Here is a 12,139-nt window from a genome sequence, read left to right as displayed (position 1 = left end):
GAGGAGCAAAACCACCACTGCAATCATAAATGAACCTGCCGCCAAACCTGCAACAGTGTCCCCGGGAAGAACACTCCTACCAACCCTCAACATAGTCATCCTAAAGCCAACAGGACAAGATGAACATACAAGTAAAGAAATAAAGAAGGCAATGGAAAACCTGTAGGAAGCCCTCAGAGCTACCCGAATTAAAGCAATAAGGAAAACAAGAAACCCAGGGATAGTAATAGAAACAGAGACCAAGGAGGAAGTGGAAATAATCATGTCCAATGCAAAGATCCCAACCTTGGGCCTTACTATGGAAACCCTAAGAAGAAAAGGGCTATCTGTCATAATATTTGATGTTATTATTATTATTATTATCATCATTAGCCATATGGTGCAAGGAAGCATGAGGCTTATGCTGCACCAGCCAAAAAAAAAAAAAAATCCTGAGTTACCCTGAGAGTGAGAAAGAGACAGACAGAAGTAGAAAGGAATCACCAAGAAAAAGAATGATGATATCCAGCTCGGGACCCTGGATGTGGATCAAGATATCAACCCCCGAGACTAACTGGGGAAATCTATAAGAAAAACCTACAGAGAGGGACGAAAAGCTAATGGTCATCCCCAAGTATAAAACAAGGGCCAGAAGCAGCAGAAACTGTAACTGGGTAGTGGAGCTGGCCCCAGATGCCTGGCAAGTCCTGTGGGAACAGCAAACAATTTATATAGAGCGGAGTGGCCACAGGTATACAGAAAACACAGGGCTATGATAAAGTTTTAGGTGCTGCAAATATGGGTACACGAAACACACATGTATATGTAATCAAACAGAACCAACGTCCAGCCACTGCTCCGAAAAGGGGCACAACTTCAGTAGCTGCCCAAACAGCAAAAGACCTCATATGCATCAACTGCAAGCTACCAAGGCTAGGTCATACACATTCCATAAGAGATCCAAAATGTCCGACATATCAAAAGTTCAAGTGTACATATCAACTCAGAACATTTGAACTTTTGATATGTCTAAAGTTCAAGTGTACATATCAACTCAGAACCGATTATGGGTATGCAACACAAAAAATATAATGACGGAGTGCGAAAAATTCACCAAATAAACGTGCAATGTGCAAAAGCAGTGGTCGCCCAAGTATACCTAAAAGCAGAAGAAGACAATGCAGATCTCATCCATATTCAAGAGCTTGTTATTTGGTTTTTAGGAGCATTAGCAACTAAGGCCATATTGCTCCGGGATATGCGGTGGTCATTCCCTGACCTTTCCGCATCCTCCGTATTTGGTGGTGACGGGCTCGAACCCCGGTCTAATCAAGAAGCGTGTGCTACGCACTGCTGCTCCTGCCCACCTGGCTACGGAGGCGCCAATTTCAAGAGCCCTACAGTCACATGAAGCAGGTTAGGGGATACCCGCTCAGGTTTAAAATAGTACAGAGCGATGAAGATACACTGTGAGCATCAATTATAGTCCACAACCCAGAAATTACAGTAACCAAGATCCCAGCAGTTATCACGCCATGGGCAGCATGTGCTCATATAATCAGCTCTGTTGGCTGCTTATACGCAGTCTCTCTCTACTGCAGACCCGGCATCGAGATCGACTTCGCCATTACATTCTCAAGGATGTCCAAACTACCCTAGTGGGACAGAGGACCATAATAATAGGTGCTGACGTCAATTGTCAATCCCTAGTCTGGCATAGAGCCACGCCAGACCAGCAAGGCACCAGAAATGGCCGAAGACTGGAAAAGTTCCTGGCTAACTCAATACTGGGGCACCCTCCCCAGTCAACTACAAAGCACCAACGTGGGCTCTGCATTATAATCGGTGTCTCTCTCTCTATATACCTGCTGCCAACCACATGGTGACCAGTGTAGGTCTGGCAAACACAGGATACAGATAAATAATGCTGGTTACTTGCAAAATCCCAGTTAAGTACTCAAAACGGTTAAAAACCTTTCTGTCTCCAAACCTTCTGTAATACACCTTGGGAGGCGACCGTCGACAGCACCCTAACCACGAGAAATATCGATTCCCAAGTGATTGACTGGACGGTGCAAAATGCTTGGACCACGTCGGATCACCATACCATCACCTACCGGATACAGAGAACCACAGCAAGAACCGCAACAGAAAGGAAGATGCTAAACAGATTTGCAATCTCCAAAGCCAATTGGGAACTCTTCTGAGAACATCTCATCAGTAGAGCCCAAGATAGAAGGGGGAAAACCAGACAGGACGGCTGAGAAATAAGAGAGGACCCAGACAAACTGCAACAGATGTTTGTTTTGTTTGTTATTTGGTTTTTAGGAGCATTAGCAACTAAGGCCATATTGCTCCGGGATATGCGGTGGTCATTCCCTGACCTTTCCGCATCCTCCGTATTTGGTGGTGACTGGCTCGGTCTAATCAAGAAGTGTGTGCTATGCACTGCTGCACCTTCCCACCTGGCTAAGGAGGCGCCTACTGCAACAGATAATAACCAACATTATAACCGAGGCAGCTGAAGTCGCCATAAAAAGAAAAATGCCTTCGAGCAAGACCATGGTGGACTCCAGAGCTGCAACGACAAAGGAGATTAGTCCAACAAAAAAAGAAGGAATATCAGAGTCCAGTCCATGAGTACCTCCCCTGAATCCAGGGAAGCTCTCATAATTATGGCTAAGTGTTCGTTTACTTCCTTTGCTGCCTCCTTTAATATAACTGGTTAGATTCCATCCACCCCAGGTGCCTTTCTTGTGTTTATCTTCAACAATTTCTCCTCAACTTTACTCTCAGTTATTACAAGATTATCTAGCTTACTGCCAGAGTTGAATACACCTCTGACATTCCCCTCCCTGAATAACTCCTCATGTGTGAACGTCCATGCAAAATATTCATTTAGTTTGTTAGCTACCTGAGCAGGATCATCAACAGTTGAACCATCGATATCAAGTAGACCAATCTCATTCATCCCCTTCCTTCTAGAGTTTACACAAGTAAAGAACTCTTTGCTGTTTTTCTTTGCATCCTTTGCCAAAGGTTTGTCACAATCTGCCTTCACCTGACTAATCTCCTTTGTAACTTGGTTACAGACCAGTTTATATCTATCATAGGCTTTTGTGTCACATGTTAATTTATATGTATCCCATGCATTTTTCTTGCCACAGATCTAATTAGTTCATCTGACATCCATTTAGGCCTAAATCTTGAACAATATTTCTCTGTTGGTATGAAAAGCCTAGTAGCTTCCAAGATTAATTCTTTGAATGCTTTCCATTTTGAATTTGCTGTTGGTAACATCATCAGTTGAGTCCACCGTATAGAATTTAAATACAGTCTCAGACAACTGTAGCCACCTTTACGAAAGCAAAAACCCTTCCATGATGGTAGTTACCTCTTTGAGTAAACCCCACTTCGGCACACTGTGATCACTGCCACCTAGTGGTTCCTTTATCTGCAGATTGTTGATGCATGAAGAATCACTACTGATAATCAGATCAAGAGTATTACTCCCTCTAGTTGCCTCCTGAACATGCTGCTGTAGAAAACAATCATCCAATAAATCCACAAAAGCCTTGCTAGTGTGTGAGTGACCAACCCACAAATTCCAGTCAATATCCGGGAAATTAAAATCCCTATAATAAGACACGCTAATTTACTGGCCCACTCTATTTCTCTGCACAGTTGCTCATTATACTCATCAGCTTCATTAGGCCTATAACACACACCTACTCTCATTTTTCCTTTCCCAGTGTCTTGTCACACTAAACAGACTCAACATTGCATTTTCCACCCATATCAATTGGATGCACTTCCTTAGATTTTATGTGTTTCTTAACCAATGGCATAACCCCTCCTCCCTTCCTGTCCTGTCTATCCGTTCTGTACACATTGTACTCCCCAAATTCCAGTTCTGCACTGCTTATGTCTGTGTGACACAATGTCTCTGATATCCCAATAATATCTGCCTTTGATATCTTGACTAGCACTTCAAGCTCATCGAATTTATTAACTATACTCCTAGCATTGGTGTACATGCAAGTATACATCCACCTGTTTGTACTCTTAGTTACCCTAACAGAGCCCATGTATTTACTTGTTTGTCTATGACTCCCAGCAGCCCTGGAAATTCCCATTGCCTTACTTTCCAGGCTGCTGTTCAATTGCATTTCAATAGAAGTAGTGCAAGAATCACTTTTACCTCTGCCAAAGGCTACTGTTAATCTATTAGTCCGTGTATCCCCCCAAAGCTAGCAGTTTTCCGACCCACCTAACTCTGCCTCGGTAGCATCAGCAAATATTCTTGCACCCTTTCTATTTAAGTGTATCCCATCCCTGTAGAAGCAGTCTCTCCTGTTAACAAGCACAGACCAGGCTGAAAAAAATTCTACCCCTTGAGCCTTGCACAATCTTTCCAGGGCCAAATTGATCGACAAGGCTCTCATCATATACTCCCTCCTATCATGTCTGGGCAGAATTGCAGACGCTTTCACATTCAACCCTAACTCGCAACTTTTTTTCAACATTGACCTGTACTTGGTGAGTAAATCTGCAGATCTCTTACTCTTAATATCATTAGTTCCAACATTTACAACAATATCACCTTTTGTGTCCTTAAAAGATTATATCTGCTCCAATGTCATCAACCTTTGCCCCTGGCAGACATACCCTGGTCCTGTTCCACCTATCCTTCTTGCATAGTATATGCCCCGTCTCCCTGACAAAAAAAGAGTCATCAACAATAACTAGTTCCTTCGAGATCAGCTTTATAGAGAACAAGAGCTGAGTGAGACACACTATAGCAGGGGACAATTATATACTGTACTGTTCTATCAGCAAAATAAAGATGGTTCATCTGCTTTAATTTATAAACTCTACAGGCAATGTTTGTAATGCCTGATGGTATAAAGGATCTTGGCCACGAAACTGCACTGTTTCTAGTGGATAGGTATACCTGGCACCCATAATCTAAGTCAGATTCATGAGTGTAGAACAAAGGCAGTCTGCACCCCATAAATCTGAACCCATAACTGCAGAATATGTTAAACCCAGGAACAAAAGTGTAGTTAGTAGTGATCCTAACAATATAATAATATTAAGGCCTTCGCCTGAGTGTTCAATAACTAGTGGTCAGGACATCAAAAACAAGGTCACTGACACAATAAGGAAAGAGCACAGAAATATCAAGATTATTAGATTGTTAAGAAACAATGGTGTTCTAGTCGAAACGACTAATTCTACAGATGCAAAAACCATTTGCAACTCCACAACGATGACTGGTGTTGGTCTGGCTATGGATAAACCCCGTTTGCAACGCCCCATGGTTATGATATACAATATCCCCAAGGATTATTCCAAAGAGGACATTGTAGAAGATCTCTACATTAAAAACTTGAAAGACTTTGGCTTTAGTTTTGAAGAGGTGAGGCAAGGAATCACATTCAGATTCAGTTCTGGTGCAGGAAATCGTGTTACTAACTGGGTCATCGGATTAGCACCAAATATATACAAGTATATAATGCAAAATGGCAGTATTTTTCTGGGGTTCTCCTCACACGGGTTTCGTTATTTTGCAGTTGTTTCTAAATGCTTTAACTGTCTGGGGAATGGACATTCAGTGCAAAACTGTTTGCACAAAACAGTCTCGTGTGGCCATTGTGCCAATGGAGGCCACATTTTCTCGGAATGCACGCACAAAGAGGGGCGCCTCCGTAGCCAGGTGGGAAGGAGCAGCAGTGCGTAGCACATGCTTCTTGATTAGACCGGGGTTCGAGCCCGTCACCACCAAATACGGAGGATGCGGAAAGGTCAGGGAATGACCACCGCATATCCCGGAGCAATATGGCCTTAGTTGCTAATGCTCCTAAAAACCAAATAACAACAACAACAACAGCACAAAGAGGAGCCACTAAAATGTGTCAACTGTAAGAGAAATCAAGATTTTCAACATTCTGTTTGTGATAGCTGCTGTCCCGAATACATAAAAGCAGTGGAACTGACAGAAAAGAGAACACAACATGAGTAATACAACTAATCTAAATCCTCTTTTGAGTGTAAATTATTTTTACCAGGGCATTAAAATTGTCCAAATTAATGGCCAAAGAGCTAGAGCAGCTATGGACAAGATAAGGGTGGCTGCGTTTGAGAATAAAATGGTTATTATTTGTATTCAGGAACCTTATTTCTCTGCACAAATTGGTGGTAGAGCATTTAAGGCAGTGGTTTTCAACTGGGGTGCAGCAAAAACATTCCAGGGGTGCCACGTAATTTGGGTTTAAGTTACTTAAACTTATTATTTTTTAATTTATATGCTTATTTCATTATAAAAAGGTGTACAGTATCTTTTTAATTTTGTGGTGATCTATAATTTATGTTTACTTAGTGCCTCTATATAAGGAATAAAATTATATACTGTATATATATAATTTGTATTATGAAATGTAATTTTTATAATTATATTATTATAATAAATATCATATAACATATATTTTTTAATATTATTTATGTGTATATAACAGAGAGAGAGAGAGAGAGAGAGAGAGAGAAATCAGATCTAACAGGCAGAAAATTGAGTAGGTGTGCCACAAAATAAAATAAATTACTTAGGGGTACCGTTATTAAAAAAAAGGTTGAAAACCACTGATTTAAGGTAATGGGCTTCCCATTCCCAACTGCTGCAAGAATTGTGCATTCGCTTGACAGTTCGCTCAAGACAGCTATCATCATTTTGAATAACGATTTGATGGTCACCTCTATTTCTGGTGAGTGTTCTCAGAACGCAGTCTTTGTGCTTGTCTCCTCAACATTTATAAATTTCTACATCGTTTCTCTCTATTGCCCACCATCAGAAGATTTCCAATTGGCTCTGCACAATATAGATAGATTATGTACAAAGTTTGCCTCGAAAAACTTGATCATTTCTGGTGATGTAAATGCAAAATCCAATATGTGGCATAGCCGGTTTACTGACCCTTGTGGTTCGGCCCTAGAAGATGTTATTCTTGCTCATGGACTTAATGTTCAAAATTTGCCTAATAAACCCTACACTTTTTCGACCGTCAACGGTGAAAGCAATATTGATATTACTCTGACCTCTGTCAAAATTGATTGTTGTATCTCTCATTGGGATGTTGTCTCAGAGTTAATCAACAGTGACCACCATGCCATAGTTTATGGTCTTCTTCCTGGGCAGCGAGTCGATGACCTTCAACTTACTGATCTTAGGAGATTTTCCATTAACAGTATTAAATGAAACAAATTTAAAGATTTTCTCTTTGCTGTCTTTACGACAGGAATGATTGAATCACTTAATATATTAATGGCTGAGGAGATTGTTGATTTTGTTCAAACCCAGTTGTATCTGGCCACGGATTATGCAGCGAAGAAAAAACACAACAAGACACCTCCTGTCCCTTGGTGGAACACATCTTGCAAATTTAAGATCGCAAGGAAGGAATATCAAAAACACAGACATCTGTTTCAACAGGATGTTCAAGCATACAAGGATTCTATAGAAATCTTTGGAGGAGATACCACAAGGAAATAGCTAATGCTAAAATAGCTTGTTGGCAAGGATTTGTCAAACAGGTTGGGAATTCAGAACCGTGGGGATTAGTTTACAAAATCTCCAGAGAAGTGTACAATACAGTAAGAATAAACGGAGCAGAATCTGAGGACTGGAGCTCTACAGTACATGCTATAGTGTCAAGTCTGTTCCTAAAGATATTCCAGTGTTGGATACATTGGAGCAAGGTCAGTTACGTCTTGAAAATAGTATGTATACAGGTTCAACTGATACTGAGTGTTTTAATCTGTTGGAGTTGGGTTCTGCCGTAGCTAGACTAAGCAGCAAGAAATGCCCCGGAACTGACCTTGTGGAGAACCTTGTTATCATCAAGTTTTTCAACTTATACCCACAAGTACTGCTAAATCTCTTGAACAAATGCCTCCTGGAAGGATACTTTCCAAATCAGTGGAAATTGGCATTGCTCAAGATTCTTCACAAGCCAGAGAAAAACACATCCGATCCCCATGCTTACAGGCCAATTTCCTTACTTGCCAATCTGGGAAAGTTATTCGAACATCTTCTGGCTCCCAGAATTCTAAAGAAATTTGAGGAAAACCAATTATGCTTAAGCTATCAGTTTGGCTTCAAAAAAGAGAGATCCACTGACGATGAGAGGTCCACTATTCTTACATTGACTAACTTTATCCAGAATTCATCTTCTAAATATGGTTTGGCAATTTCTGTGGACTTTGAGGGCACTTTTGAATCCCTCTGGTGGGAGTGCCCTCAAATCTTTTAAGGTTGGCTAAATGTGATAATTATGGGTACAGGGTACTGAGATCATACTTTAATGAGAGATACATCATGGTCAAGGCAAAGCATGTCTTATAATGCCCAGGTTTCTAGAGGATGGCCCCAGGGGTCGGTTTTGGGGCTGTTTGTTTCTTATTTGGTTTTTAGGAGCATTAGCAACTAAGGCCATATTGCTCCGGGGATATGCGGTGGTCATTCCCTGACCTTTTCGCATCCTCTATATTTAGTGGTCACAGGCTCGAACCCTGGTCTAATCAAGAAGCGTGTGCTACTCACTGCTGCTGTTGCCCACCTGGCTACAGAGGCACCTTTCAGTGTTGGGGCCTCTCCTCTGGAATGCCAATGATCTAATACGGCATTCCAGTGTTGGGGCCTCTCCTCTGGAATGCCGTATTAGATCATTGGCTCACGAGAACACACAAGGATTCTCCAAAGGTGGCCTACGCCAATGACCTTGTGATTGCTATAGAAGGAAGGTTACATAAGGTTTTAGAGGACAAAATTCAATCTATCTTAGATGATTCGGTGGCATGGCCTGAAATCAACAAGCTCAAGATATCTCCAAGTAAAACAAATTTCATGACATTTAAAAACCACTTTAATTATGGAAGACCACCAAGAATTCAACTGAATGGTTCACAGATACCTTACGTTCCTCAAAACAAATATCTTGGCATAATTCTCGACGATAAATTAACCTTGCTCCTTCATGTTACCAAACTGAAGGAAAAAATTAGAAATTTTTTTTGGAGATTCTTATGACTGCTTCAGTCATAAGAATCTCCAAAAGAGACTAGGGTGTGAATAAAAAGACCATGAAACTATATTATAAAGCAAAATTTCTGCCTATAGTTTCGTATGCAGCAGGTATTTGGCACCAGAACATCGTTATGGTGAAAATCAAAAATAAGCTACTCTCAATTCAAAGAACAGTGCTTCTGGCACTAAATAATGTCCCTCGTACAGTGTCAAACAATGCCCTTCAAATCCTTGGAGGAGAACTGCCTTTAGATTTATTTATCTTATACCGTGGCATGATTTATAAACATAAGAAAGGACTGCAGGTATCTATTATGGTAATTACAACAGACCCAGTTAGTAACTTGAAGACAGAATGGAAAAGATTATGGAGTGAAGTGGTTAGCATTTGGCAAAGTAGATGGAATGAGTTTGTGCATGGTGAAGTCACAAAAAAGTATATTGAAAATGTTGAGTTAGCTTCTACTTAACCTTCTGTTTCATGGTTTGCACCAAGCATGTTTACGACGTATTTATTAACAGGCCATGGACCTCTGAGGGTCAAAGTTTACGACAGAGGTTTGGAGCCGGATCATTTTTGCACCTGTGGTCAAATGGAGGACTGGATCCATGTTTTACTATTTTGTCCGCAATATATAGACCATCGAGTATTGCTACTTAATCAGGTTACTGGTCTAGCTGAGGACAATGTAAAAATACTAGTTGAGAACAAAACAAACTTTGAGACTTTCCAGACCTTTGCAGAATCGGTCTTTAAGAAAAGACTTGAACTAAGAACTGAAATCCAAAATTGAATAGAAATCTGACAGCTGAGAAGTTAATATATATATGTTTGTATCCCATTAAATATAAATAGAATGACTTGTTGTAAGATATGTAAATTTAATTGTATTGCTAGGATTTAGAGTTAAAATTCTAGTATCTTGTACAAATGTAAATATTTACTTTGCTAAGTTTATTGGAGTTTTTCAAATTGGCTTGTATCTGCAGAGGCTTGGATATTTTTCCACTAGGTGTTTTTTTTTTTTTTTTTTGCTGGTTTCTAGGTTTGGGCAACCTGGGGACGGGATTTCTGGCACCCACCAGTATTGCACTATCTCTGGTGGGTGAGGGATTTGTGCACAAGGCACTAAAGGTGATAGTAGACCCAGGCTTGTCTGCTTGTGCCTGGGGGCGAGCAGCGGCTGCCTAGGTGTTGGCTGCTCCCTGGTGGCAAGGTGGACTGACACAAGCGACACACCAATACAAAGCTTTGCAGAGTTTCTGCACCAACACAGACATGCAAGGTGGAGATGGGCTTAGGCCTAGGAGCCACCCTTGATACAGGTAAGACACAAACACACACGTGTTCATATTCAATATAGTATCTTATATATGTATAATGAGAATGCTAATGTATATAAAACTGTATATACAGTCCATTCTGGTTATTTGGGACACGTCGGGATTAGTGCATTTTGGCCCGATTAAGCGGCTGCCCCAATTATCCAAAGTTTCACGTAAATAGTTAAAAATACAATGGACCCCTTTTTTTTACAATTGGTTCACTGTACAATCAAATCACATTACGACGAACTCAACATAGTAAAGTACCGTTCGCTATACGATGTGCAGTAAGCACCAGTCATTGTGATCACGTTTGTGAATTGAATTTTAATTCTATTAAACAGCGATTCTAATTAGCGAAAATAGGAGGAATATTATCCACAGGCTATAAAAGCAAAGATATATTAAGCAGAAATTTACCCTTTATTACCTTACCAATTAAAAATTAAATGAAAATCGGAAGAATATACATGATAATCGGAATAATTAATACGTACTATAATATATACATATGAACTAGTTGACATTTCTTTTCACTGACATTTGTGGGTGAGGGTTAAAATTTAAAACAGTAAAAAGATAAGCAATTGATAACAAAGAACACAGCACACACAAATTGCAAGTAACACAATATGCGCAAGAGAGAACCGAGTAATGAGTTACAAAGCTTTAAAAATATGAATGAAGAGAAGATCTGAAAATAAATTTTTTTATGATTGAAGATTTCAAGGAAGTGTAAACACATTTCACCATAATAACCCACAGAATTCCAGCTGTCGGTATTATCGCAAATTCGGTAAGATCAAGTTTACTGTCCGTTTATGATAGATTTCACTAACAGAAAAGCCCAATAAACAGGTGACTGCTAGTTGTTTTTATGGTTGTGACCTCCAGAATTTCGACCGAACCACGTGGTACCGTTGGAGACAATTGTAGGGTAATCTCCAGTGCTGCGGTCTCCTGCCCTGGTTAAACAGCATGCTGTCCCAATTAAGCGAAATAAACCCCGACTATTTTCTCGATTGGTTTCTGTTTTTTTAATATTTGCCCCAAATAAACAGCTGCCCCAAATAATCGGAATCCACTGTATAACTTTGTAAGTTTTGTATATAATTTGTAAATAATTGTGTGTACAAATAAATGGGGAAGGGGAAAAAAAATGAAATGCACCCCATAAAGTATGCTGAAACCTCTTGTGCATCCTGTCTACAATTGTTAAATATATTTGGGCAACTTTTTTTTTTTTTTTTTTTAAATCAAATACAAGCTCTAAGAATTTTGTCTCCAATACTACTAGAATCATGTTTTGTGTAGACCTCAATTCAGATTTAGGATGAAGATTCCACTTAGAACAAAAGTGTAAGAAAACAGTCTTTCAGGATGAGAACCTGAAGCCATTAGTCCACGAGCTGAAACAAATAAGCTTGTTGCAGTTGTCTTACAATAACCCTCAACATTACACAGAAAATCTGCAAAAACATTAACATAAAGACAACTGTTTATTTATGTTTAATCATAGCATAATGGATGTCATCCGATCCAATGGTACTTGCCTTGGTAAGAATAAATGCTATTTTCAACTCCTGTATGGTTAATAAACAGTTGTAATGCTTCAACCCCTTGGAAGACAAATTCAGCACTTGCTATTCATTTTCTGTTTCAGGACTAGGAACTCTGGGGAGCAAAATACTGCAGAAATATTAGCAAATATTTTCTCTAGAGCAGTTGAATCAGAAATAACTTATCCACTATATC

General features: G+C 39.9%; 1 protein-coding gene across 6 annotated transcripts in view; it reads right to left on the bottom strand.

The window, feature by feature from the left end:
* LOC150075131 (uncharacterized) overlaps positions 1-12,139 on the bottom strand; it is a 215,691-nt gene that overhangs the window by 95,125 nt on the left and 108,427 nt on the right. The window lies entirely within an intron of this gene.

Source organism: Mastigoproctus giganteus, chromosome 14, assembly GCF_048544385.1.
Source record: "Mastigoproctus giganteus isolate SK-2022 chromosome 14, ASM4854438v1, whole genome shotgun sequence".
In the NCBI taxonomy this organism is placed as follows: domain Eukaryota; kingdom Metazoa; phylum Arthropoda; class Arachnida; order Uropygi; family Thelyphonidae; genus Mastigoproctus; species Mastigoproctus giganteus.
The sequence above is the reverse complement of the archived record's forward strand: the minus strand, read 5'-3'. Positions and strand labels throughout refer to the sequence as shown.